Raw genomic sequence first — 25641 nt, 5'->3', positions numbered from 1 at the left:
CTGTACTTCAGTCAACGGGTGGGTCCAACACCCTATTAATAAAGATTTTCCATTATTTCACAGGTGTTCGTATTATTTTGTCCTCCATCTATATATATAAGGAGACAAATAGATAGATATATGGATATCAAACCCGCATATATATTGCTATAAAACTAGAAAATTTCAGTATTTATATATTATAATCAGGAAATCTTTTATCAAATCTTCGTTCTTTACCTTCCAAAAACACAATGACTCTCAAAAGGGAAGCCTGTGACGGTAAATTCAATAACAATGGAAAAGTAAAGATCTGATTTACATTAACTTGCGCATGAAGGTAGCAACATATTTATGCATGAAAGAAAACAAGTATGTACAGGGAAGAAAACCATAATTTATTTATTGTGGTGTAAATTATTTTATGACCTCACATTTGGGTTTAAAGCTAAAACAAGACAGACCTAACATTTATAAGATATTTCAAGGTCGCGGATTTTCCCACAAACGTTTTAGCTATCGACCATATTTTCAATGTGATTATCTGTCGATGATACTAGGAATGGCCATTTCTCGATTAGAGTAGTTTCCAAGAGTCTGGAACTGCTTGAGAATCTACATGTGCAGAGACAGTACGCATAAGGACATCCCAGATATTGTTAATGGGATTACACTCGGAAGAATACGTGGTAACTCCATACTAAAAATATTCTTAGTGTCCAGAAACAAGTTATCAGTTTTGGCTCACTGAAGACAAGTGTTATCTTCAAAAAAAATTCAAATCAAGAACGGCTGCTTGGGCAATCGTGAGTACGACTTCCCTCCGATAACAAGCGATAGCCACAAAACCGTCCTTAACCCCTTGGGTACGGATTTATTTGAGAAACTATTTGCATGTGGAACGGATATAATTTTTGGTTGCTTGGAGTAGAATGTAAAAGCAGTACATTTTACGTAAGAATTCATTTATTTCTAAAATATTGATGACATATGTAGTATTAAGATGTCTTCAAGTAATTAGAATTGCAAAACAAAACTAAATTAATAACAACAAAATAAAACTAAATAAAATAAAATAAATAAAATCAATTTCTAATAATTATGCAGAGTGTGATGTTTTTCAAAGCAAGTAAGTAAATGCAGTGCTACTTTGCATTGTTTGCACTGCCACGTAATCTCTTTACTAATATTATGCTTATAACAAACACGGCACCTTTTTCCAGAGTGTTGCTTGGACTTAGTTGACGGAATATTCTCAGGAAAGTGTGCCCAATGTTTCGCTGCCAAACGAAATGGTGTATCGCTACTTGACGGGCGTCCACGACGTTTATAATTTGGCAATGACAATTGCTCCAGCAATTCTGCGGCAATAGCTAAGCGAAAGAAAGTAATGCTTGCCTTGGTTGTACAGTTGATTTTAGAGTATAAAACATGAGCATTATAAAAGGCCATATCTATTAGATAAAAAAAACATTTTCTTATAATCCTTTACACATTTTCTCATAACTGGGAAGCACGCTCAACGCCTCCCATACCTTTATTATACTCAAGAACAGATGCCTGTTTTATAATATTTTCGCTATCACCACCTTCATTTTGTTTTTTGCCTGCGTTTATCAAATCAGCATTTGAATGTTTCGTGCTAAGTATGTGAATCATCCGCTCCTAGGGAAAACAAGTGAATGACGTCTCTCAGACGTCAAATGTACCCAAGAGTTTAATTTTTGGTTTGACGTCTTAGACACGTCATCCGCCCCTAGGAGGAAAAAAGTGAATGACGTGTCTCAGACGTCAAATGTACCCAAGGGATTAAAGATGTTCACCTGTGTGCGATATTCCATTCAAACTGAGGCGGGGATTATGATGTTAACATCACTGAAGGTCTTATATTCGGTGATTTTCTGAGCTTGATTATTTCTGTAGCATTTTGAATAGACACTTAGTATCCTTCAATCTCATTCCGGAGTCTATCTGAATTTGTCCGTTAACAAGATGAGGTAGTGTAACATGTATGTTGACAGCGCCACTTTGATCTTGCGTCTCTAAATCGGCTGGGTGTTGAAACACAGAAACGTGGCACTCAGGCGTGCAGTTTCTTCAATGTGAAGTCTCCCGCTCCCAATACTAGCAGATATTGCGTTAGATGACGCTGTAAAAATCGATATAACAGTTGTGAAGGTCACACCTCGATTCCGTTTGCAACTACATCTTTATCCCTATCTTCAAAAGGGTGTCCGCCGAAAACATCGCGGCCGGAAACGCCGCGGAGATGACAACGCAAAGCGAAAACGTCGTGGCATCGCAGTTCTAAATTATCGCGGTACAAAATAGCGTCGTCAAAAATAAAGCTGTTCAAAAACTTCGCAATTTATAAACATCGTTGTTCAAAATATCGGGGTAAAAAATAAAGTACCCAACAAAACATCGCATGACGATAACATCGCAAACACGCGTTTTTTCAAGCTTTAATAACTGTGAAAGGATACTCGCATAATAATTTATGAGAGCAAGATGGAAAGCAGGATAATTTTTACATTCATATTTTATTATTAACTGATAAATATTTCCTGAAAATATAAAATAGGAACTTAAGCATGGAAAATTAGTGCAACTTATAAGTATTCAATAGAATTTGAAACTGGCATAGCTAACTAACAAACGCCATTAATAAATTTTTTTAATAAAATTTCCCTGTAATTTTTTATGAAAAGTGTAATCTAAAAAAGGTTGCAAAAGGAAGATAAGTAACTGCATTGGCGTTATCTATAAAGAATTGCTACTTTAATTATGAGATAATTTTCTTCAATTTTGTTAATCTGATACTCTTATAGTGAAACTTATTTCTTTTTTGCTTAAATTTCTTGTTTTGCTTTTTATAAATTTATTAGCTAATAAGAATTATCCTTCTTTGCATCTTTCGCTCACAGATAATTATACGAGTATTCATTTACAATTATTAAAGCCCGAAAGACGGATGCCTGCGATGTTAACGGGATGCTATGATTTGTAGGCACTTTATTTTTTACCCCGATGTTTTCCACTACGATGCTTTTAAACTGCGAAGTTTTTGAACCGCTGTATTTTCGACGATGATATTTTGTACCACGATGTTTTAGAAGTGCGCATATGCTTTATTTTATCTCACTAATATAAGCATATGCTTTATTTAATAAGCATATGCTTTATTTTATCTCACGATGTTTTGCGCCACGACGTTTTCGCCTTGCGTTGTTATCTCCGCAACGTTTTCGTTCGCAATGTTTTTGCCACGATGTTTCCGGCTGTAACCCTTCAAATTCATTATACTTCTTGGTGGAGCAATTACAAGTCTTCAGACAGATGGATTCTTTTTTAGTTTTCCCATTTGAGATATTATAGAATGATTAATGCCAAAGTAAGCAATGATGTCTTTGATTAACTTTCCTGTTTCAGTGCTTTTGATAGCAGGCCGGCGCTAATTATCTATCTATCTGTTGCCCATCTTTCTGCCATGGGAACACCAACGTCATGAAAAACTATCACTGAAGGATGTAAACATGCCATAATAGCAATTACATAAACCTGCATCATTGAAACTCAAGAATACTGGGGTCTTCAACTACTGCCAAATTGGCGTATTGTTAGGACAATCCAACATGTGCTGCACAACAGACGATATTTGTATTTTGCTACCTTCATCGACAACGAATTTCAACCTCTCAATTTCTACACTCTGAAAAATTACTAATTTTATTTGGTTGCTTAACGTTTGGTATGCAGGGTATGGCTGTTTTTGTAGGTGTGGTAATTAGGAACTCCAGGCCAGCCATTTCAGAAATAATCCAAAACACGCTCCATAGTATGTTGTTTTACCTGACAATTGCACTCAAAAGATTTGGGCAAAGCTAAAGAATGAAATATTTGCATAGCTTTGATTTAAATAGCAACCAAGAAGTACAATATGAAGTTGCAGTTGATAAAGTAGAGCATTTTCGGGAAAAATCGTTATGAGATTTCCGCAAGCGAAGAAGATAAGAATGACCTTGTATGAATAAAGTATAGCATTTTCGGGAAAAATCGTTATGAGATACATTCCGCAAGCGAAGAAGATAAGAATGACCTTGCTTGTTTGCATTAGCTGTACATGAGTCACGTAATCTCTGAGGTCATCTGCATTGTTGTTTATAAAAGGTATACATAGGTCACGTGATCAATGAGGTCATTGAAATGTACCTCGTTCTGTGTCCGGAAATGAAGTTTTCTCGAAAAACTAGTTCTTGGCTCATCGTAAAAACAGTGGTAAGTAATATTCGCAAACATTTGCTGTTGTGATGCTGCCAAAAATGTTTTACGCATTCGTTCTGCAAAGGTGGAAAAGTCAATAGGAATTTAGAATAAGCAAACTGAGTTAATTCTCTTAAAGCATCAGATAAACTCAAAAATTGAAGACATAGTGATTATACAAGAAGTCAAACTGCTGCGAAATTTTTCGAAATTTGTAGAATTATTGAAACATTTTCTGGTAGATACGGTACAATACGATTTTGCTCTGTAAAAGTGAATATTCAGTAACTAAAGTTCTCCATGTAAACATGGAAACTTGCTTAATTTTTCGCATAAAATTATCATAAATTTAGTATTAATTTCTTAGCAACTTATATATTTTTCGATTAAGTCTTTGTTTGGTAACCTTTAGTGTTACTATTGCATTATATTTTTTTTCCTTCAAAATATATATGATACTAAAACACATTATTTATTTTGTGTACCAGATTAAAATAAATAATAATTATGCTTTTGTTGTTATCATATTAGCGATAAATATTATAAATATCAAAACTTTAGTTACAAATACCTCAAGTAAATAAACACTTTACAGTTACCTTATTGTAACTTCATATAATACTTAGTTATTTTACCGAAATAGGAGTTCTAGTAAATATTCGATTTCTTTGGAATATACAAGATTATGTAATTTCGTCAAAACATTATGTTTGAAGAAAATTAAATAAGCATAGAATGTTTCAGATTTCAACATTATTTACATTTACATAGTTTTACATTTCAAAAAAAACTCTTCGAAATATTATTTTTGTTTCATGAAAAGATAAAAATTAATCCGTTCTTAAACAAAATGTTCAATAAAACACAGAGCATAAAAATACCCTGTGAAACTCCTTTCACGGTCTAGGAAAAAGCCATAGAGCATATCTAATAGTGCATACAATAGTTCCGCGATCTAAACTCTTCCCGTTGCAAGCCATTCCAGAACTTTCCTTCCTCTTACCTGCCTAAATTGAACTCGCCCAGCTAACAAAAGCAGCCGTTCCGGGATGCATAATGGCAAACCGCACATTGAGTTGATCAATGTTAAACGAATTTCGCTTTCTGCGCATGCCCAAATGAGAATTGGGCGCAGTTAAGACTTTGGCGCAATTTTAATAGAAGATAAATACGGTATATGTTCGATATTGTGTTATCTTGGTCATAAACAGTTCGAGGTTTTAAAACGTGTCAGGTTGTAAGCTGCTTCATTACTTGGAGTGTAACTGTCGATTGTAAGCTACCCAAATTTTCTTTTAAAAAGGATTACAGAACAAGAAACATTACAAGATATATTAGCTGATTATACTGAGGAATAAAAACAATTGAGTGTTTACCATACCTTCCATTCATATATAATTTAACAAATTAAGGATTAAATCTAGTTTAAATTACTGAATTAATGGTCAAATAAATTATTGTAAGTAAATGAAATAGACTGTTGCAGTTGTAAATAGTCGATAAGACCTACATGACGAACAGGCTTGTGTAGGGTTGCTTATGCTTAGTCGCCAGTATTTTCTCCCACGCCAGCGGTACACCATTGAGTAAGCGGTACACCATGCGCAGTAAGCGAAATTCGTTAACATTGATCAACTCAATGTGCGGTTTGCCATTAAGCTTCCGGGATTGACGGTCTAGGGTTTTTCATTTCTATTTTAGAAAAGTGTATATTTATTAAATTTGGAACAACAGATTACGTTCATTCCCCTAACAATTCATACAAATTCAAAACTGGTGACATGTTGATTATGCAAGCTATCGAACCATCGCAAAGCTTTTAGACCCTCTGTAGAATTATTGAAACGTTTCCTGGGAGAGATTGTCTAGTAAGATCCTGCGCTGTCAAACTGAACAGCCAAAAATTGAAAGGAGCAGTATAACATTTTTTATAACCTAGATATCCAAAAGTAATATATTTGTTGTTTTCTTAGACTTTGTAATTCAAATTTGCTACATTTTGCGTTTTTGTTTCAGATTAGGCATTTGAGAAGTTCTCAATGTACACATGGAAACTTCCTCATTTTCTTGGCATAAAAGTATCATTAATTGAGTGTTTATTTCTTAGCAAATTGTATATTTTTCGAGTTAGCGAATTATTTCAGCAATCTTCAATTTTACTATTACATTATATTTCTTTTTTGTCGTTTTAAATTTGAACATTGAGTAATTTAACGGGTTTAATTGATATGAGAATAAATAAACTTCTTCTTTTTTCGAACAAAATATCTGATTGATGTAATCTGAACTATAATTGAAGTTAGTAACCATTTTAATTTTGTTATAATATTTAAAATTTTACATGGCCATCTCTCGCTACAAAAACTGATGATGCATTTAATGCCAGTAACTGTTCAAAGCGTAACTATAAAAACAATTTTTAAATGAGAAACCGCCCTTTCCTTTTGAAGAAGAGCTTAGAGAATTCAACGATGATAAATTTATTTCTGTAATTAAACTTACTGCCGACCTTCTCTCTCCTAGAAGGGTTGATGGATCTCTCCTAAGAACTTCCAGTTTCATACGATTGACTCATAATTTCTGAACATGCGTGCGGCTGCGAAAGCTTTATCTGAAAAATATAAAATTTACGGTAGCTGGTTTTTCTCATTTATTACATTTACTGAATGCAACGACTTCTCGTAACTCCATTTCTAGTAAGTTTTTCTGGTAAAAAATGTGTTATAAATACATTTTATACTAGATTAAAAAAAGACTGAGCGCCGCCTGAGATAACCACTGACCTGACTTTGTTGTAAAAGTCTTACAGTGTTAATAGTCATCCTGGCAGAAGGGAATATTTCCTTTAACTCCATACTACAACATGAATGGCCCTTGCATACAGATATCATAGCATACGCCGATGATGTAGCCCTTCTGGTGTCTGGCCGCACAAGAGATGAACTGGAACGGAATGCCACAGAAACCTGCTCGATATTCACGGACCTATGCAATAAACTTAAGTTAACCATCTCTCGGCAAAAGTCCGCAGCCATAGTAATTCCACGTCCTGGCACAAATCCCACAAAATGTCCATGTATAAAGCTACTGGGCAAGAACTTGAAAATAATGAAGACGATTAAATATCTAGGAGTCACTTGGGATCCAAGAGTCACCTGGTTACCGCACCTCCAAGAAATACGTACAAAAACATCGACCATCGCAAGGAAAGCTAGGCAATTTCAAAGGAGAAATTGAGGACAAAACCCCCATATCAGGAAACTATTATATCTGACAGTGGCAGAGAGAATAATTCTCTACGCAGCAGTCATATGGGCACAACCAATGAGCAGCCGAAAGACCAAGCTACTGACCACAATTCAACGGCCGTTTGCATTAAACATCTGCGGAGGTTATCGCACAACAGCGTCCAGCGCCGCCACGATACTTGCAGGCCTGCTGCCATTACAAATAAAGGCAGAGGCTACCTATGTACGAATCATCCATCACAGACAAGAAGCCACATATGCAGGAATTACGTTCAGAACAACAGACTATGAACTTCCTGGCAGTGTGCAACACATCCACCCTGCCATCAAAGGTAGAGGGATCCATGTCAAAATCCAACATCAACAATCGCACTCCAGACAACACACTTCCTCTGCGATTACACAACTGTTCACTGATGGATCAAAACATGATCAGGGAGTGGGCTGCGCGTTTGCTCACTACGAACATGGCACACTAGTAAAGGAATGGAAAGGACATCTCACTAACAGCAATAGTATCTTCCAAGCAGAGGCACTAGCAATATTGAATGCGCTAAGACATGCCCTCAATCTTTCCCTTACCAATGCGACTTTCTTCACGGACAGCATGTCAGTGCTACACGCACTCAGGGATCATCACCACACTTCACCCATCATCATAGATATACAGCAACTTTTACGCAATAATCATCAAGCGCGCTTTAACATGGTATGGGTGAAAGGACACTCCGACAACGAAGGGAACGACGTCGCAGACCGACTGGCTAATGAGGATGCCAACAACATCCACGCTCAAACTATAAGAGCCCCTACCCCCGTCTCACACCTCAAGAAAACTCTGCGTAATATCTGTAAAGAAAAGTGGCAAGAAGAATGGAATAGTGGCGGCACAGGGAGAAGGACGTATAACTTCCTACCAAAGGTAGACACGGAACGTCTTATAACAATAGCCCCACTGACACAGTACATAACAGGTCTTGGCCCATTTCCATCTTATTTTATGAGTCATGGCATCTCAACATCTGACAATTATGTTTGTGGCATGCTAGGTTCTCCCGAGCACTACCTGTTTGACTGTGGTCTAACAACAAACCACCACTTACCACATCCAACGAATGATAGAACACTTTACTATCGTTTCATAATCAAACACCTGCCAGCTATAAGGAGTATCTGCGCAGTTGTACAGCAAATCAACGCCCTAGGGCAAGACATTTGCGAGCCACAATAGCATGGTACTGCAGACAATGTACTCAACGATTAGGTATTCGCAGTATGTACACATTCTGTAAGTGCCACATTCAATTTCGAGCCTCATGTAATCATCTGCTTTCAATAGCCAGCAACGGGCAGAAATAATGTTACTGACATGTTTATCTGTGTAAAGCACTGGGCACCCAATGGAATGATGTGTTATCGTAGTATAAACTAGTAATGCCTGCAATAGTGACCTATTTAAAATAATATGTATGTTCGTATAGCGTATAATATCTAATATCATAACGTATTGTATATATCTAACTCCCCAACGAAATGTAAATGCCATATGTAGTGAATGGCTCTAAAATAGTGCATGTAAAGTAATGTATGTTCCTAATGTATTTATCCAATGTATTGTATGTCTCTTGTAACCATGAATCCTTCCAGAATTGTATAACTGTAATTATCCCAAATCGAAATATATAATATCCGTACAATGCACCAATGTAGTGTATGCAACGAAATATGTAAATCATGCAACAGAAGCCCCTAATGAAAGTATGTACATTATGTATTATGAGTACTGAGCATATTTCCGCATAGCGCTTCTGCTTTACGCACACCTTACTATGTCTCATAAGTTTCTTTTGTGTGCAATATTTGCATTTAAGTGCTCTACGTGTTTCCATATGTATTCTATGTGTCATGTTATGTATTCTCGTGTGTGTTTTCATGTCTTTATGTTACGTAATTACGAGTGTGTTTTTATGCTTTTACGTTTAATTTTGTATATCTATGTGTTTCAGCTTATATGTGTGTTTTAGTATTTTAATGCTATCCTTTATATTCTTTTTAAGTTACTTTGTGCTATTAACAACGTCCTATGTAAAATCTACTTGACATCTAGCCCCTGTATGTCCATGTAAACTCCCGGTGCAGCCTCACGGGGCTCCAGCGAGTTGCTTCTTCGAGATAGTGGAGGACGTGGGACATAAGCCTGTTTACCTAGGTTATACGCCAGGCTTCCCCGTCCTCCGTCACCTGTCACCTGTAAAAATATACATATAAATATTACATGGGCATACAAGGCCTGTGTATAAGCATAGATATGTTGATTACAATCATTGTCTTGTACAAGTTACATATGATAGATACATAAAATCATGACAGCTATGTGTACATTTAAACATTATATGAATTCATATTTACAATACTTTTACTGAGATAACCAAATTAAACTTGTAATTCATTTACACATTGACTGGATATTCAATATCATTTAAACTGCTTTACAATATTATTTTTATCAAGTATATACAAACTGGATAGTAATATGCTTACATTACAATAGTTTACTGATATTCTTGTGGTTAGATTGAGTTTCTTATGGACAGAAAAGCACTAAAAGTCATCAACAACAAGACTTTTAAATTTTATTATGTTAAAAATAATTGCTGGTAAGTGCAGAAGACTATAAAAATATAATATGTATTAAATTGTGCATACATAGTATTCTTAAAGAGATAATACGAGTATAAACATGATGCTAAAATAAATTACAAATATAATGTTTTTTGAAATTTCCATTGTTTGTTATGTAGCATATTCAGTAGACTCATCTACCAAACCTGGCACTTGTTTCTTCGGTTCATTGCTGAATCTGCTTTGCAACCAAATTCTTTTGCAAACTCTACTTGATTAGAAATTGCCCCATTGACTCTATAAAAGATTAAGTATTTTCAATACATTTATGTAGAATACGTTTTCAGGTCTTTGAATCTGTTTTTCTAAACTTTTAGCATATTCCGATCAGAAATTTAATATTTTCCATCTGCAGTACTAATATACATATTTTCAAGTACCATCAGGATTATTTCAGAAATATTCTCATAATTTACATAAAAACATTTCTTTTTCTCTTACCTAAATTTTTGTGGACTGTGTACCAATGACAAAATGAAATACTTCAGAATTTCCGGCCTTAAATTGTCACACCATGACTGAAATATTTTAGTAAAAATAATATTAAACACATACATTTGGCAATATACGTATATTTACACATACATTTGGCAATATAGTCGTGCCATGAAATCTTAAGTTTAAAAGGTGCCTTCATGAAATGATACTTAAAAATGTTAGAAGTATGAAAGGTACTTATACAAGATAACTATTTAATACTAAATATTATTATGTATAAATTTTTATTATTATGTAATATTTAATCAAATGATTAGAAAGTACTTTTAAAGAAATATATATTATCCTAAAATTTACTCCAATTTATATCAGGTAATTTAAATTTGTAATGTAAATTACTATATCGTTTGAATACTTTTGAAGTAAACCAACCGATAAATAACCAACTACAAAGTTGAATCTTTTGCAGATTTTATGAGTAAACGTTATAAAGTAGCGGAAGATAAATTTTCTTTCTTATATAGTTGATTAAAACAACGACACATAGAACATAATATGGTTATTTGGTAAGAATAATCAACCGAATCTGCACGTTTTACAATTTCCTTCCAAATATTGTAAATATTTTTTTAATTTTAAATGTCTTAATAGCAGCTAAATTCACGTTTAAATTTTGTCGCTGCATTATAAGTTCTGTAGTGGCAAAGCATATGTGCATTCTTTAATTTCATGATTTTTTAATAACTTTAATATACATACTGCATTTACCGATTCTGGTTAATTAATAAACTACCTAACCGTGCAAATATTTAAGGTAGTGATGCAGTGTATCTAGGGTAGCTTCCTAAATATTGTGCTGTAGTAGCTCGTTTTAAAAATATTAAAAACATAAAATATAAAAATTCTTAAGAGAACAAAGCCTAACAAATTTTGCTAAAAATTAAAACATTCTCTACAAAATTCCTAATAGTGTTTAATCAATCATTTGAAATACCTGGATTTAAAATATATAGGACAAAACAAAAAACATTTAATTTAAAAATTAATAATCAAAGAATTTAAAAAAAACTTTAAAAATAATAAAAATAGCAACCTTGATACTTATTGCGCAGCAGAATTAAAGTATCTTAATAAGCATAGTTTTAATGATATTAAAATAGAAATAAAAGTTTTTCCAAACTCTCAAGCTAAAAATAATTTATCCATGTGAACTCAATATAAAATAAACTTAATTACAGTACAAACATCTACAGAAATGTGTGATTTTTAAAAAAAATAATTCTGAAAGAAACTGCAGGAAGAAATAGTCAGAGACTACCGGTACATTCTGAAATGTCATCTTAATTGAAACAAAAGCTTTACCTTACTCTGCTAGTTTCACACAAGCGATAGCGAACTCGATCCTCAGTCGAATTCTTTTACAAAATATCACTGTGAGCTTCAAAATATTATTGCTTTTTAATTATTTTTCATTCTATTCATGTACTATGGTTTTTAGTGTGCTGATTCTTATTTTCCTGCAAGACGGTACTTTAGTGCATGATTTAATGGTATGCAAATAGTGATGGACTGTCGCCAATAGCGCGATAAACAGTGTAATCTGGACATCCTGCAAATTATGTTAATTTTGGGACTCGCATTGTTTTTCTCACTCCTTGAGGAAAGGACAGTGATATGACACTCTCAACTATATAACTCCCTTTTTTAAGAATTACAGATTCAGTTCCGATTCTGCTCTCGCTTCAAGAGCCATAATGAGCGTATCGTAAGAACTAGGCATTAAACAAAGCAAAAGTGCTGAAACCTGTTCGTCTTTTATGTCCTCCCTTATTGATTTGAGTTTATCGAACTAACTCCAGTAATGTATTTATATGTGTTTGCATATTTCCATCTTCCTCAAGCTTCAAACTGTAAAGCTTCGCAAAAGGGAAAGATTCGCAAAAGAAAAGATAGTTTACTTGAGAGGTTAGACCTTTCTTGTACCTACCTGAGTTTTTCTCATGTGGCTTTAGAAGTAGTTTAATGTTTAATGTGGATTATTTTGCTGTCTTCGATAAATAAATTTATCATCTCGCGACATTGCCGATCCCGTTTCAGCACTTTTGCTTTGTTCAACGCCTAGTTCTTATGATACGCTCATTATGGCTCTTGAAGCGAGAGCAGAATCGGAACTGAATACAGAATTCCTAAAAGGGAGTTATATAATAGAAAGTGTCATATAATAATCAACCGAATCTGTACTCTTTATAATTTCCTTTTAAAAATTGTAAATATCTTAATAGCAGCTAAATTCACGTTTAAATTTTGTCGCTGCATTATAAGGTCTGTAGTGGCAAAGCAAGTGTGCATTCTTTAATTTTATGATATTTTTAATAACTTTAATATACATAATGCATTTCCCGATTCTTGTAAATTAATAAACCACCTAACCGTGCAAATATTTAAGGTAGTGATGCAGTGTATCTAGGGTAACTTCCTAAATATTGTGCTGTAGTAGCTCGTTTTAAAAATGTTAAAAGCATAAAATATTTTCCTTATCTTTTCTTTTCTGAATATGCCCAGGGATGCTGATTCTCCGTACACAAGAACTGCTCTTGCCATGAAAATTTCAACTACCATGACGAATCCATCTGCCATGTAGAATTTAATTGTTATATAATTGCTTTTTTCATCGAAATATTTCCGTTTAGCGGATTCTCACGAACTTTATGTTTCGAAGTAATGTTACACATGTGAGTATATGGTAGCAAAGGTCTTCGGGCCGATGACTTCGCTACATAACCGATGATATATCAATCTACCAAAAAGGTATTTTTTTTCCCAGAGAAAGCAAAACAATTAATTAAATAAAAAAATTCGCTCTTAAAACAAAAACCATACAACATTAAGATATTTTTAGATAATTTTTCTCCAAAGGACAATATTATCATTGATATTATAAAAGACATTTTTAAGTACAAATTTTATGTGATATAAAATAAAGCCTTACTAATTACGGCAAAGTTTACTCCATCCATCAAATTAAATGAAACTCATCAAAATTATTAAACAAAAAGAAGTATTTCCGAATCAATAGTTTAAACACTAAAATTTACATTAAACGTAACAAAAAATTAGTGAGATTCTTACTAATCGCGATAATAAACAGAAATTGACACTCCCAGCTTTTATCAAAATATTAATTACAAAAGATATATTTATATATATCCTAAAGTATATTATCATAGCTGTTCTCAGTATTATAGAAAATAAGCAAATGAAAGGACTCACAAAACTGCGAAGTAAAATTAGAGGTAATTATAACCTTAAAATTTAAAAATATCTTGGTAAATTTAAATTCAACTTAAATCAATTTATATAACAACCAGTTATAAACACATCCTTCTACTTAATGCTCTTGAAGAATGAAGAGTTTATCAAAACATCAAATTAAACTTTAGTATAGGTTAATTTATCAAAACAAAATCTAATTTCAGGGAAGTCAGAAAACTCAGATATAAACTTATCAAATATAAACGAAGTTTAGTGTTATTTGAAAGAAATTGTATTAAAAAATTATATAAAAAGTATTAAAATTCGAAATTATATACAAAAATAACTCTTATCTGATGAAAACATCATTATCAAAAATCTCAAATTTTACAAAAAAAATTTGAAGTTCTGCGCAAACTTCATTGCAATGCCCAAATTTTACAAAAATTTAATTGGTTTCAAATTCATTGCTAATAGACTTAAGCTCTTAAAGCAGTTGATTGAAGCTTTGCCAATATTCTCGGCCTGTTAAAAATGACATTAATAAAACTATGTTTGATTATTGATTTATTTATAATAAAAAATATATCATACAAGCCATTCTAGAAATTCCGATTTTTAATACTTACTCTTACGACATTGAATATACACCTTTTTATCATTAAATGACAGTAATGTTAGTCTCTTTGAACTTCATAATTTATTCCTAGTAATTAATAAAATTGTTAAATTAAGAACTTGGGCAACCTACCTCAGTTGACAGTATATCATCATTTGGTTAAATTTCTTGCAGCAAGTTAATGGTATTTCTATTGAGAGAATCTACAAATTTGTGTAACATTTTTCATTTTGTTAAATAGTTTAACTTGATAATCTTAATGTTCTTGACCTGTTTAAATTAACTTTCAGATATATTGATGAAAAAATCGCCATTAAGATTTTAATGAAATTGAAAAGCAGCAAATTTAGCCTAAGCGCTTTAATCTAAATAAACGTTAAGGAAACAGAAGGAGAGTGTTTATACACTTTAACCAACTTAAAATATTTGACAGAAGATTACTTAATTTCAAATTCATTCACCATCTATTACAACTTACATTTGGAAGAACAAAATTTATTGGTCAAATAAGTTTGTCAATTATCAAATCATCATTATATAAAAAACGTTTCATTATCATATATCAAATCATCATTATATAAAAAAAGTTTCATTATCATATATCAAATCATCATTATATAAAAAACGTTTCATTATCATATATCAAATCATTCATTATTATACAGTCAAAAGTCGTTAATCCGGACACCCATAATTCGGAATGATCTATAATCCGGACCTCAAAGCTAAAAACTTTCTGCGCATGCGCCGCGTTGACACATGCGCATAGGCGTTTACGCGTGCGAGTAAGACCTCTTACGACTGCGCATTTGCGTGTGCGCAAGCGCAGAATACGTTTTTGCGTGCACGTTTTATGTATAACGGACGGTATAAGCTAAAATTATCTAATTATCTAAATCAGTTAATGTTGATGATTGCGTTGTTCCTTAATTTTCGAATTGGATCCGGCTTATTATTTTTTGCAGACTGTAAGATCAATACTATAAAAGTAAACTTGAACTTTCGATTATGTCAAATAGAATTTTAGATTCTGTAGCTCCCAAAGGATCGTTTTGTTTGATGGGCACCGAAGTATGTTTCGATGCCCATCAAACAAAAAGTGGAATTGCTGCAAAAAATGTATAAAGACATGAAGAATGTGACAGAGAGGTTAATGAAAACGAAAAAATTTCGATTGACAAGTTAGTCGGTATTCTCGGCACAGCAATTAACGGGACTTGAACAGCGGAACTTTGTAACTGAACAAAAAATTATGTCTGTTTATAGAATTAAAGAGAAAGTATTATCACATAAAACGAAGCAACTTAAACAACTTACATTGAAAGAAATGTTTAATAAAGTAAACAAATAAATATTAAGCTTTTTTTTTTTTTTTTTTTTGTAAATTTTGATACCCTTTAGATCATAATTGTTCTTTAATTCATAAATTACGGTTTCATATTTTTAATTTTATAATTTCTGCATGCCATCTTACGATATTTAAACTGATGATCTATAATCCGGAAAAATCGATAGTCCCGACGAGTCCGGATTAATGACTTTTGACTGTATATCATAGCAATATGGTTTCATTATCAAATCATCATTATTGAAAATATTTTCATTATAAATAGGCTCTATACGGATATTGTATATATCCGTGGACCAATCTACATATTTCTGCATATAAAACAAACTTTCGTATTATTCTTTATTTTCATGCGCTTTTAATATATCAATCACATTTTGTATCCTAATTTTACATGGAATGTAACTCTTTGTTAAACTTATTGCATCATTATCTAGCACATTATCTAGCCTTTAATTTGAATTTTGTTTTCGGTATTCTGATTAACGTTAGATGATCACAATTTTCATTTTCATTTTTAAGAAAAATTTGCTTATTTTATGACGGTTTATCAGGCTTCATATGATTTATGATTTAGACAAATTTTACTTAAAAAAGAATTTTCAGCGTTTAGTAGCTTTTAGCTGCTGTTAGGAAGCGATTTAAACTTACATTTGCTAAACCTATCCAAAATAACTGATTCGGTGTATACTTTAATCCAGGCAACTTTGGCTCTATTCCTTTATCTCTCACCCACGACTGGTAGGCCTGTAGGGAAAAAAGGAATACATTTAATTAAATGCCCCCTTCAAATCAAAATTAATTAATTAACTTTCATTGGAAAATAGTATCCAAATATAAATTTTGTATCAAGACAACAAGAAAATGTTTTTACAGTGTTTTATTAATTAATTTTAAAGAAATTCTATCACTTTCTATTAATAAAAGTGTATTTTTTTTAATTAAAATTTTCTTATTTGTAACTGTTATAAAATCCATGTACATTTGAGTCAAGAGAAACATTCAAGAAATGCATAAAAACACAACTTCAGAATTAGCCTTTTATTGAAACTTAAATAAAAGCCTTTTTATTTGTTCTTTAAACCACTGAAATTCTTTGACTCAAATGAATCTTATTGTTAACAGTTTAGTTCTGTTTCCTAAATGCAAAGTTTTATTTTCTACGTGAACATTTTCTGGATTTACTGTTTGTTCACCTGACTGATATGGAACCTTTCCAATTGATTTAATTTTGTTTTGCAATTTTACTTTAACTGGTATTATTTTTTCGTTCTATTCATTTACTGTGTTAATTTCATCCTTAATTTCTTGTTCTTCTTTCAACAATTCATCAGTGTCACTATTTAGTATGTTAATAATTTCAATTTTACTATTCAACTGTTCTAAATATGAATCACTACATCTATGTCAATATCTGATTCATTCAAATATCTGTTTATTTTTTCTACTAACTTTAAAGTTTGTTCACGATGTGTGTCACGCTTAGTTCGAAGCTTTAACAATTTAGCCATTTTCACAATTTCTAGCAACAAATTTTACCCCTCAAATACTTTAACAATAAATTCTAATTCTAGAATTCTAAGAAAACAAACTGTAATTTTCAACAACAAATCACACTTCAAAGCATTAACAACAAACTCTAATTCTAAGAAAACACAGCATTTTCTTACTTGCAAATACATTCAGTAAATGCGATCGAAACCTAAAGTTGTAAATTTTTACCAAACAAGATCAACGGCATCAAACAACTTTACCACTTCAACAATTACAAAATATTCTATTCAAACAAATTTTCAACTAGATTTGATAGTAGAAAAGGAGGCAGCTATCGTAAGGGTTACTAGGCTGTGGTCATAGTTATCACCACTCGGACTACGAGGAGCAAAACAACTGCAATAACTTTCATCCAGCAGCTTTTAATCTCTCTGACGGTATCAGTATAGACGACCAACCAATTCAGAGGTACAGTAATAACCTTTTCACAGATGGCTCCAAAACTGAGAACGGCACGGGCAGCGCCTTCTGTAGACTAGAAAATGGAGTTGTAACATTCGAGTGGAAAAGGAAATTAGGCTCGAACAACTCGGTATACCAAGCAGAGCTTCTAGCTATCAGTGCTGCAATTAGATATGCGAACACATGTCAACAGGAGAAATTCTCCATACTCAGTGATTTGGCATCAAGTCTGGCAGCTATCGCAAGTCAAAACAGCCGGAGTCCATTGGTATACAGAATTCAGAAACAGCTTCTGACAATGCCTATTTCGCAAAGACCCACTTTAAAATGGGCTCCCGCTCACACAGGGATTCAAGGCAATGAAGCCGCTGACCTACTGGCCAAGCAGGCAGCCAACTGCACGGATATATTAGAAAGACCAACTAAACTTCCTTGGTCTCATATTAAGCGAACAACTTTGACAAGTCTGCTACAAAATTGGCAAAGTAGATGGACAGAGGCAGAGGTAGGACGAAGGACATTTCGCTTACTGCCAAAAGTTAACATGGAAATAAAGACCCACTGTGCTAGCCTAACACAGTTCTTGACAGGTCATGGACCATTCCCAGTATACCTGAACAGATTCAGACTTAGGGATACTCCTTTCTGCGAATGCGGAGAGGAAGGCGACACGGACCATTATTACTTCCATTGTGTACATACAAGAACCTGGCACTTGAAGAAACCAGCGGACTGTGCCTGGGCAATGTGGACGACTAACAGACTCAAAAACAGAATAGCCCTTGATAAAATAGAGAAAATCTCAGGACACTGCCTAAGCAGAAACAACCGTGGATAATATTATAATGTTTCAAAAGTTCAGAACTTAAAGCAGATAACCAGAATAACGCTTAGTGCCTTGCAGTTAACAATATGTAAAAACTGTTATTAGTTTATAATATTCAACCTTGTTACTCTGGAGTCTTCCCCGCCGTGATGGTATATAATTCCGTTTGGTTCATGTCCGTGGTCGGAAGCCATCATAGCGGTGCACTGACTCACTCACTCACCCAACCATTACGATAATTCCCGGCGACAGCACCACATATTACGAAGCGATTAACGATACGAATGCGAAGTTCGAAAGGCGAGTAATAACTTGACGATTCCTTTTCGAACGCTATTTTTATTTCGACGAGTTTGCATCAGTTTGCGCCCTCTATACTATGAAAAGTACGAACAGTCAGGAGCAGCTGCAAAATTCCTCTATGGAAGTGACGTATTTTAGGCGTGTCCGAAAAGCGTTACACTTGAATCCGATTTTGCAATGCAAGCGCGATTACCATGACAAGCGTTGCACTTGAATTCGCCCCTAAATTTACATATTTTGTACAGTACTTTCTTGTTACAATGCTGTTCAATACGTTTGTAAATTTAACAACATTCTTTGCAATTACTGTGTGAGAGATTTCTTAGTTATGCTCTCTAATAAGAATGTTTTTAAAATTAAGTATTATGTATAACAACTAGCAATTAAAAAAACTTGACTGCATTAAACTACTGTTGCTGTGTAAAATAAAAAATAAGTTTTCTTTTATGCTTTGAAATGAATTACATGTGGTTAAGTCGTCCTTTTACAATTTAAGAATATGGTTAACACACATTCTTAAATTGTAAAAGGACAGGTTTTTATTTAAATTATTAATATAAAATATATAAACTATGAATTATTTTGTAACATGACTCAAATTCCTCCCCCCCCCCTTTTTTTTTTTTTTTTTTTTTTTTTGATTCGGAATTTATCGGCCCAATTCGGAATTTAAATTTCCTAAAATAATATTAGCTATTTTCTTACCAAATAAGCTGTTTTCAGTCCTGCTGTGTCCGCTATATTTTCTGCTTGCATCTAAACGCCGTTTAGCTGAGAAAGAAAATATTTATAAATGTATATATATATATATATATAAGGTATAAAAACAGGAAGAAAGAATATCTTAACAAATTAAAACTTTATTGCAACACATTGACTGTAGACCTTTCAATTACCAATTTTTAAATGAAGTTAAACACATTCCAGACATCTGCGTTGTCCCTGCAGCGTCCGCATTGATTTAAACTTTTGCTCAGTCGGGCTATCCGGTATTAATTTAAAGACTTTCAATGTTTATAAAGGTATCGCAACTTACTGCGCATTTTCTTTCGCCACTTTCCTGGTGCAATGTCTCGTTAATTCCTGCTAGTTATTCTTCGCTATTTGGAATGTAATTATATATATAAATTTGTGGGGTGAGTTTAACACCCCTATTGTTCAACAAATTAAGACGATAATGTGCTAATAAATTCGTCATCCAGAAATTCCCTCTTCAATTCTACCTCGTATGGAGAACTCTCATTTTCGGACTTCATCATATGTCGGGATTCTTTGAGGATACTTGCAAGAGCAGGAACGAATCATCCTGCTGAATGCCATAAAGAACACCAAAGTATCAAGTATCATCCAGAAATAAATGATGCTTAACTACAAAGTTGGTCCGGCTTCTTCCGAACTTCCATCCGGTCATCCACTACACCGCTGTTTCCAGCCAGCTACACAGCAGTTTTCTCTGTCATGACTGAAAGGTGAATCCGTGGTTTTCCTAAAAAGCTGTCATCTAATATCAATGTATCTGCATCAGACTACATTATCACACACACACATATATATATATATATATATATATATATATTCAAAGGCTCTTTTAATTATACGTAATGACACAATCAGATAAGAAGTAAATATTTCTGAGGTAAAGATGTCTTCTAGAATATTTCCCGTGCTCGCTTTTTTTCCTTGAAATACATACAGAGCCCTACACTACAAAATGTCTGTTTTGCCATCAGGTTTCAACAATTCCATTACTTCTGGTAAATATGCAAATGCAATTACCTAGAATTATTTAATTAAACATGCAATAAAGTAATAAAAAGGATAAGTGGTTTTAGCAAACTGTTCTTCCAAAACCAAGAATGTTTTATTAGTCTTCATGAAGAACTGTTAAATCTCTGGTATTAAACACAATTTCGCTTCAGAGCTCTGAATGGAAGTTAATGTCTTTTACTGAAGAGTCATTTGAAGTCCCATGCATATTTTGTAGATATCTAAAAGATATTTTAAAAACGATATTCAAATTTTAAAAAATACTGTAATTTACATAAAACTTCTCAACATATCATTTTCTTACATAGTGAGTATATGAAAAGCACCTGAGTGTAATCGTGCGAGCCCCTAATTCATCACAACAAACCCCTCGTACTTTTGAAAAGATCTAGCGGAGATGTTCTGAGGATAAACTAGCATGCGACATTAAGCACTCGCAAGGATATGTTTAGGAGATTAAGAGGATATTCTGAGGATGCGATAAGCAGAATTTTAACTCCTCATAGTGTCACTTAAACTGTCGGCGGGACGTAGCGAAGATATACTGGGATGTGATATAGGCACCCGAGAGAATTATTTATTAGGTTAATGAAATATTCCGGTATGTAAGACTTTAATATCCTGTGCTCTGTCAAAGGAATCTAGCGAATATTTTCTAAGGACATGCTGGTACATGAGTTAAGCACTCAAGTGTATGTGCTTAGGAGGTTAGGAGGATATTCTGGAGTGCCCTGAGGATATGTGTTTACGAAGTGGGAACATCTTCAGGATTTCTTCAAGACATTTTTGTTCTATGTGAGAGAATTTACAATAAACTCTCCAAACTCTATGATCACCTCCAAACTTCATGATAATTTTATTATGCGATAAGTAAATTAGCTCTTTTAATTTTTAAGTTATTTAAGTAATTATTTTCCGATGAAGATTGTTTTGCCCAAATGCCACATACAAGTATAATGAAATTATTTCAAACGATACATAAAGTTATTTTAGCAATGAGATTATAAAGTATTTTTATGCCAAAGAAGAGGTAAGTTATTTGGATAAGACAAAGCAAACTAGAGCTATCTAACGAACGGAAGGAAGATCTTCGTAAAGGGACCTCAGGGGAAATGAGCTCTTATTAAAACTACTCATGAAAATAAAATTATGGAAGTCATCTATGGAGTCAGCTCGAGCCCGGGTCAAATTATCATAGCCTCTTACTTTAAACAGAGGAACTTAGAGGTTTATTCTTTTTCTGCCGAACAATCTGACTCGTAACTATGAGAACCCTAAGCTGCCGGAAGAAGGCTAAGAAATTTAATTTTTTCCCAAAACTTAATGCAGTGGCATTTAAGTTTAGCGTGACTTGAACTACAGTCTCAAATAAGATGGAGAAAATAAATGCTGTGCAGTGATTACGACCGCGAATGAGAAGGGATGGCGAAAACCTTGAAATCCCTATTAAAGTAACAGACTACAACATACTACAATGGTCCTAACCACTCAGTCACTGATAGCGGCTGACAATGAGAAAGAAGTCATTTAACCAAACAATAAATTTATTCGTTCAATTTGCTTTTATTGTATTGCAATACTCGCAAAAAATGACTAGAAATAAGAGCAACAAACTTTGTAATCTTCTTTTAATACTCTTTCTTCCTATCTGCCAAACTAACGGTCTTTTGCCACCTATTCTCCTTCCACGCCCAAGAGGGCAGCAGTCAATCAACGTTACTAACTTCACGTTACTAAAATTTGAAGAAGGCAAGAATTTTGGAAAGGTATTAAGAACTCATGCTCAGTCCGAAGCTTCTAATCCAATACATTGTTAAAAGTTGGTGTGTGGTATAAAAATTGAGGCGACTGAATATTTCCTTCCTGTTTATAATATATTTAATGCTAAGGGACTTCGGCATTATAATTCATGTAAACGTAGTCATGATAAATACCTTGGTTATTAAATCTTATTTAGTACTTAATTTAATTTGTCGTTTTTCATAGTTGTGTTTTTAAGTGTTGGTTTTAAAAATATAGTCTCATATACAAATTCAAGGACTATTGTTGGCCAGCAGTTTATTTCAGATGAAAGTGAAGAGTAACAAAATACAAAAATTATGCATTTTAAATCAGAAATAAATTGCTTCCAGTTTTCTTCACATGAAGGAACTGTAACCCGAGTGCCAAGCGTTTATGTTCCATTAACCGCCCAATCCAAAAGGGCAAGATTAAAGTGGTGTCACAGCATCTCAACTGGATTGTCTCAGATACGCTCAATGTTCTGCTCACGGGCGAGTCCAGATTTTCCCTGCAATCTGGTGATACGCACGAAAGGGTTTAGAGGAACAAGGAATCAGGTCCAAAAAATCATCGAACATCCCAAAATCATAGGCGGCAGTATCATCGCATGGAATGGAGTTTCAATGGGGTATCACATTGGGCTCCGCATTTTTAAAAACGGTTTGGTGATGGCTACGCGGTGCTGGGATCACGCCCTATATACCATCATTAAATTCTGCACTGCAGTACTTTATTATCTCTCCCTTATGCATGGTGATGTCCGTTCCCACCCAGCAATATGTTAATGAGTATCAGAAAAATGCAGCATTTCTCGTATGGAGTAACTGCCACATTTCCCCTTCCTTGTGTGCTCATATACCTTCATATGTCACATCGATCTGGTGGAAGATACACTTGCTCAAACGACCTTTCCAAGTCAGATACATGCATGTTTCGAATGCAGTTGTAATCTGTGTCTCTGGGGTCCTTTAAAAAAGAAAATTAAACATCATTTTGAATAGTGCCGATCTTCAAAATAAATATTTCTTTCAAATCAGCTTGTGAATCCATGCCTTTCAGTGCATACGCTGAACTAGGTGTCAGTTAGACCATTGTACATTTAGACATGATTTGAAACTTTAGAGCAAATTGCTGCGAACAAACGTCTTATTCAAACATACATCAGAAATCACACCTGAATGCAATCTTATGCTACTTCATATTACGTCTTTATATAATCGTGCATGAAAAATTCTATTAAAACATTACACGAAAAATTGCCTGTGATAAGATATCGATCGAGCATAGTGTCGGGAGTGAGCTCTGTATCAATGAGTAGGCTGTTTTCAGGTAAAAAGTAATACAAAATATCTTATAGTTTGAGAAATTGAATCTTTGGATATTTGCATATTACGCAGTGCGACCAACTGCACTTGCAACTGTCTATACATCACATATCATAACTTTAATAGCTTATCTCAAGATTATAAAATGCAAATCGCTGCCTATGTTGAAGGAAAGTTCCTTTAAATTGGTATCCATTTTTAAAGCTGAAATGTGTAACACTCAGCACAAATCCTTCTAGTTCAATCGTCTCTTGAATGAAATCACCAGTCAATACCGATACTAGTTTTATTTGAGAAAATCGTAAGGTTTTTCGTATGAGGTTCCAGTATAAGCAAGGTAAAATTCTTACTGAAACTGACATAAAAGATGTATTAAAGTATCGAATGCATCACTCGTTAACGAATCATTCGTTAACGAATACCTCCATTTGTTAAAGAGTGATGCACTCGATATTTATATATCCTCCAACCAGAAAAATAGGTTTTTCCTTTGCTTGATGTCATGAATTCAATATGTCTTCCTACCATAGTAACTTCTCTCTCTATTCAGTAAAGAAAAAATAAACTAATATTTATTTCGCTTTCAAATTTCAAATCAAAAAATTAATTTCAAAAAAATTAGTCAAGAATCACAAGATCTGATAAAAAATTGAAAAGCTGTTAAAGTTTCTTTCTGTATCAAACCTACCATTAATCAAATGTCTTTTGCACTTAGTTTTAAATGGGTCTTTTAAGAAATTTGGACTTTTGTTTTTCCGCCATTTCCGGTTGATTTTCTCATTTCGAGGCGAAAGTAAATTTTTTTTGCGCTTTCTTCCCTTCAGATTTCTCCCTGGAAATTCAACTAAAGACTATTCTATCTGGAAGCCCTACGTAAGAAAATCATCAGATAGCTGGAAAGAGCTGTGCTGTTTTTGCAGCTGAATGGCGTGGAGCAATTACGCATTCAACTATCTTCATAAAAGTTTTCTTCATTTGATGAATCTAACATTTTCAAAAGTAAAGCTTCATTATCTAATAAGATACTTTCATATATCAATAAACAAAACCAGTTCTTTTAGCGTGTGTCTCATTCTAAAATTGCACATACTGAGCCACTTCATTAATACGTCCTTGCACTGCATGAATGCTCAAGCGAATTGTCCTCATTATACCAACAGAAATTACTCCTAGATATTTACCTACTGCAATTGCACTGCATCAAGCTATTAATTAAAATTCTTTAAGAAATTGAAGGAATCAGTTTTTTAATGAAATAAAATTTGTATTGAAGTGTTGTTTAAAAGTGCTTACGCAATAAAATTCTTCTAGGGCATTTTTATTGCTCACGTACTCCTCTACAATCCCTAATGGTCCTTGTATATGGAGCTCCTCAGCTCCTCAGCGCTCCCATAGCTCCCATAGCTCCTCAGCGCTCCTAGGAAAGAGGAAGGATAATACCTACGTTTGGAAACACTGAAGTAAAATGACAAACTTTGAGATTAAAGGTTTGATTGATAAGCGAGATACGTTAAAAAATTACGCGAAACTTTGCTGCTATGTGATAAAAAACTAAATAGCATTTTGAAAATTGACTACGAGTTTAAGAGCAATATCTCTAGGAAACTTTGCCCTTCAGGCTTTTCGATTTATACACTATCTGAGATATACGCCCAGATATATTCTTCCTTTTATTATTGCAGATAAAAATATTATAATTTAATTTATATTGCCGTCATTTTGGCAAATTAATTGCGCTTAATGTATTTATTGCTATGATGGAGAGTTCGTAAAATTATCTTCCACATATTATTAGGCAGATAACCTTAGTGTGCTTTGCCACAACCGACTAAATATTTTTAATTTAGTTCACA

At 33.6% G+C, this 25641-nt stretch overlaps 1 pseudogene across 1 annotated transcript in view; it reads right to left on the bottom strand.

Moving 5' to 3' along the window:
- Nucleotides 1–10112: 10112 nt before the first annotated feature.
- LOC118203735 (neprilysin-2-like) overlaps nt 10113–25641 on the bottom strand; it is a 123140-nt pseudogene continuing 107611 nt past the window's right edge. Inside the window, exons 21-24 of the transcript XR_015043802.1 lie at nt 19620–19685; nt 16481–16576; nt 10614–10690; nt 10113–10409 (exon numbers count right to left, since the gene is read on the bottom strand). The product of XR_015043802.1 is annotated as a neprilysin-2-like (transcript). The remainder of the gene's footprint in view (nt 10410–10613; nt 10691–16480; nt 16577–19619; nt 19686–25641) is intronic.

This window comes from Stegodyphus dumicola, chromosome 11 (genome assembly GCF_044657685.1).
Source record: "Stegodyphus dumicola isolate Sdum_Otavi_A_Nest chromosome 11, ASM4465768v1".
Taxonomy (NCBI): Eukaryota; Metazoa; Arthropoda; class Arachnida; order Araneae; family Eresidae; genus Stegodyphus; species Stegodyphus dumicola.
Note: the sequence above shows the minus strand (reverse complement) of the source record. Positions and strands in the feature narration are given on the sequence as shown.